Here is a 5,177-nt window from a genome sequence, read left to right as displayed (position 1 = left end):
ACAGAAGAAAACAGTATGGAGTTTCCTTTAAAGCTAAAGCTACCACGGGAAGCTTTTCTTGACATGACCATCCATCTTGATTTCATTGTCCACCCTTCTGTTTCTCCACTCTGGGTTGAATATCCTTCTGTTCTAGCATCCATACTTCCTTGGTTATGTTTATTTTGTGTACATCTGTCTCCCTCGATAGGATACAAACTTTCTAATAACAGGAAACCTGCTAACTGGCAACGGTATATCCAGTGGTAGCCATATTTGAGCTCATGAAAATGTTCAATGGATATTTAATGATAAAAGTACAAGTGAATGAGTAAAATATGTAAATTAATAAATTATTTTTTACACGGGAAAGGGGGAGTTTTCATTCCAGAAAAAATTTGAGTTTTCAGTTCTCAGTGAATATCATTTTAAAATTCTGTGGTACAGTACAACTATCTAAATGCTTGGAGTTCAAAGCATAATAAGGAAACAATTTATAATTTTATGCCAAAAATTGATAAGGCTACAATACAAACAACTTTGTTTCAATTGGCAAAATGACTGCTTTCAACTAAATATCACTTTTTATTTCTTATAAATTCTTATGCTTTTTCTCAGACCAATTAAAAAGAAAGTTAAACTTCATATATGTGAAGATATATCCCAGACAAATTTGATTCAGTCAGTTCAGTTCAGTCGCTCAGTCATGTCCGACTCTTTGTGACCCCATGAATTGCAGCACACCAGGCCTCCCTGTCCATCACCAACTCCTAGAGTTCACTCAAACTCACGTCCATCGAGTCGGTGATGCCATCCAGCCATCTCATCCTCTGTCGTCCCCTTCTCCTCTTGCCCCCAATCCCTCCCAGCATCAGAGTCTTTTCCAATGAGTCAACTCTTTGCATGAGGTGGCCAAAGTACTGGAGTTTCAGCTTTAGCATCATTCCTTCCAAAGAACACCCAGGATTGATGTCTTTTATTTATATGTAAATGAAAAAAATCATATATGCTAAGATATGGAATGCAATGTTTTCATGAAGGGTTCCATGGATCTTCCACTTTTGAAGTTACCTTAATAAATAATTTAGCAGCTCTTACTTTAGGAAGTATAAAGTATGTAGAAGTGCTAATTTAAATGAATGGGTATAAACAGGAGGGGATAGTATTAATGAAAATAACTCAGGATATTCTAAGATACATGCACACAAGTTTAGACATAGGTGGTAACTGAAACTTTTGGTGTGAATGTAATATTGTAGGTTAATGTGATGAAAGGCTGGGAGCTGAAGACAAGGTATGCAGGGGAAGAAAATATAGTTTTCATAGAGAGATAGCAGGCATAATTATAATAAGTACTCTGCCTACTTAGTTTTTGATTCATTTATTTTTCAAAAAAGTGATTACTGCGAACCTTTTTTGTGCTAGAGAATGTATTAAATATCAGATATAAATAATAACAATTTCACTCTTCTTTGAATTTGTAGAAAATCAGATGTGATGTAATTGTTTTTCATACAAAATATCCTGTGAACACAGATTAAAAAGAACACAGATAAAAATTTCTTCATGACAGAGCCAGAATGCTTTACAAATAAGCTGTAGTTTATGCCAGAAGAGTAGGGATATCACTGAAACCAAAAAGGGACAACTTATTCCAGATGTGAAAGAATACTCGGTCAATGATATAAGGTCATAAAAACTGGAAAGCAAACAATCCTACATCATTTGAATATCAAGGTAGAAATGGAGAACAGAAATGCAGCAGGAGATGAGAGTGATGCTCGTAAGAGTCCTATGAACTGGTAGGAAAAGATCATATTCTCACTTAGATGAGAAGAGAAACTCAAGAGTTGAAAGCAGCACTCAACTTTACAAGGCTGCTCTTTAGGTCGGTGCAAAAGTAATTGCCATTTTTGCATTGTTGAACTTTGCTGTTTATCCATTCTCAAATAAATGTGGTTATGTTATACAGCATTTTAATGTGCATTTCCTGCTTTATATATTTTTTTGCTAATGACATTACTTCCTGCGTGTTTTATATTTATTTTAGACTATGGAAATGATGTTAGACAAAACAGAATATTGGAAATAAAAGCAAAAATAAACAAATGGGACCTAATTAACCTTAAAAGCTTCTGCACATCAAAGGAAACTATTAGCAAGGTGAAAAGACAGCCTTCAGAATGGGAGAAAATAATAGCAAATGAAGCAACGGACAAACAACTAATCTCAAAAATATACAAGCAACTCCTACAGCTCAACTCCAGAAAAATAAATGACCCAATCAAAAAATGGGCCAAAGAACTAAATAGACATTTCTCCAAAGAAGACATACAGATGGCTAACAAACACATGGAAAGATGCTCAACATCACTCATTATCAGAGAAATGCAAATCAAAACCACTATGAGGTACCATTTCACACCAGTCAGAATGGTTGCCATCCAAAAGTCTACAAGTAATAAATGCTGGAGAGGGTGTGGAGAAAAGGGAACCCTCTTACACTGTTGGTGGGAATGCAAACTAGTACAGCCACTATGGAGAACAGTGTGGAGATTCCTTAAAAAACTGGAAATAGAACTGCCTTATGATCCAGCAATCCCACTGCTGGGCATACACACTGAGGAAACCAGAAGGGAAAGAGACACGTGTACCCCAGTGTTCATCGCAGCACTGTTTATAATAGCCAGGACATGGAAGCAACCTAGATGCCCATCAGCAGATGAATGGATAAGAAAGCAGTGGTACATATACACAATGGAGTATTACTCAGCCATTAAAAAGAATACATTTGAATCAATTCTAATGAGGTGGATGAAACTGGAGCCTATTATACAGAGTGAAGTAAGCCAGAAGGAAAAACACCAATACAGTATACTAACGCATATATATGGAATTTAGAAAGATGGTAACAATAACCCTGTGTACGAGACAGCAAAAGAGACACTGATGTATAGAACAGTCTTATGGACTCTGTGGGAGAGGGAGAGGATGGGAAGATTTGGGAGAATGGCATTGAAACATGTAAAATATCATGTATGAAACGAGATGGCAGTCCAGGTTCGATGCACGATACTGGATGCTTGGGGCTAGTGCACTGGTACGACCCAGAGGGATGGTATGGGGAGGGAGGAGGGAGGAGGGTTCAGGATGGGGAACACATGTACACCTGTGGCGGATTCATTTTGATATTTGGCAAAACTAATACAATTATGTAAAGTTTAAAAATAAAATTAAAAAAAAAAAAAGCAAATTCGAGTGGTTTTCTTATTTGAGTTCAAAATGTGTATAAAGCAGTGGAGACAACTCAAGAACACATTTGGCCCAGGATCTGCTAATGAACATACAGTGTGGTGGTAGTTTAAGAAGTTTTACAAAGGAGACGAGAGCCTTGAAGATGAGGAGCTTGGAGACCGGCCATTGGAAGTTGACAACGACCAACTGAGAGCAATTATCGAAGTTGATCCTCTTACAGCTACACAAGAAGTTGCTGAAGAACTCATCAGTATACCATTCTGTGGTCACTCAGCATTTGAAGCAAATTGGAAAGGTGAAAAAGCTTGATAAGTGGGTTCCTCATGAACTGACTGCAGATCAAAAAAATCACCATTTTGAAGTGTCCTTCTCTCATTGTATGCAACAACAAACCATTTCTCGATTGGATTGGATATGCAATGAAAAGTGGATTTTATATGACAACCAGTGATGGCCAGCTCAGTAGTTAGACTGAGAAAGATCTATAAAGCACTTTCCAAAGCCAAAGTTGCACCAAAAAAGAGGTCACAGTTACTGTTTGGTGGTCTGCTGCCAGTCTGATCCACTACAGCTTTCTGAATCCCAGTGAAACTGTTACATCTGAGAAGTATGCTCAGCAAATGGATGAGATGCACTGAAAATTGCAAGGCCTGCAGCCGGCATTGATCAACAGAATGGGCCCAATTCTTCTCCACAATAATACCCAACCACACATCGCACAACCAGTGCTTCAAAGGTTGAAGGAATTGGGTCATGAAGTTTTGCCCCATCCACCGTATTCACCTAACCTCTTGCCAACCCTCTACCACTTCTTCAAGCATCTCAAAAACTTTTTGGAGGATACATGCTTCCACAAGCAGCAGGAGGCAGAAAATGCTTTCCAAGAGTTCATTGAATCCAAAAGCACAGGTCTTTATGCTACAGGAATAAACAAACTTATTTCACATTGGCAAAAATGTGTTGATTGTAATGGTTCCTATTTTGGTTAATAAAGATGTCTTTGAGCCTAATTATAATGCTTTAACATTCATGTCTGAAACCACAATTACTTTTGCACCAACCTAAATAAAACAGAAATATATTCTGTCTCCCATTCCAATAATATGTCCAAATATTAATATTTTCAACACTGAGTTCAAAGAAACTTTAGGATTCTATGATGGGGTTTCAGAAGTTACAAAGACAGGCGAAGGGGAATCTGAATTAACAATCATGAAAGCTCCATTTGTGCTTTTAAAATAATTGGACTTCTTACATTATTTATCTTTGAAAACCATTTTCCACTACATAAATAAAGTTGAGAGATATTGCACTATATCAATCTTCCTCAAGTCAAACTCATGGCTTCATAATGAGCTTGTGAGGTAATGAATAGTCGTGAGTAATGTTATCGTAACTGGAAGAGGACAAGATGGCAGCTGTCTCTTGGGCGAGGTAACAGCTGGTGACCCATGAGAAAGGCTGACTCAGCTGGACAGAGAGTCAGAGACTCAGAGCTGACTCAGAGACAACTTTGTGACCAGAGCTAAAATGTGCTCAGGATACTGGAGAAGAATAGCTACGTTTGAGAATGAGCTGAACAATTGGCAAGTACCTGTTATTTTCTTGCTGATCTATCCTACAGTTTTTCTTTCTACAATTAAAAATAAATTTTATTCCTGTTACATATATTTCCTTTAAAAAGTTCCTTTGTTTATGTCTAAGGGAATATCTTCCTCTTGGGTTAATAAAGAGGGGAGATAAAAAGAGACATGCTGCTTTGAAATGAGAGGAAGGTAGTGACTTAACAGTTTGAGATTGGGAGCATCCTTGACACAGACATGAAGCCCTGGATATGTAATCTTCTTCACCTCTTCTCTGTTATGCTTCTAAGAGCTGAAGCGTATGGCTTCGCTGGCTGCACATTACGCAATTCCTGAGAGTGCTATTTACATAGACCGTGA

General features: G+C 37.6%; 1 pseudogene; it reads left to right on the top strand.

Annotated features, from left to right (window-relative positions):
- Window positions 1-2,032: 2,032 nt before the first annotated feature.
- LOC109570121 (histone-lysine N-methyltransferase SETMAR-like) lies at window positions 2,033-4,223 on the top strand (annotated as a pseudogene).
- The last annotated feature ends 954 nt before the right edge of the window (window positions 4,224-5,177 follow it).

This window comes from Bos indicus, chromosome 16 (genome assembly GCF_029378745.1).
Source record: "Bos indicus isolate NIAB-ARS_2022 breed Sahiwal x Tharparkar chromosome 16, NIAB-ARS_B.indTharparkar_mat_pri_1.0, whole genome shotgun sequence".
NCBI lineage: Eukaryota > Metazoa > Chordata > Mammalia > Artiodactyla > Bovidae > Bos > Bos indicus.
This window is presented reverse-complemented; position numbering and strand designations above follow the sequence as displayed.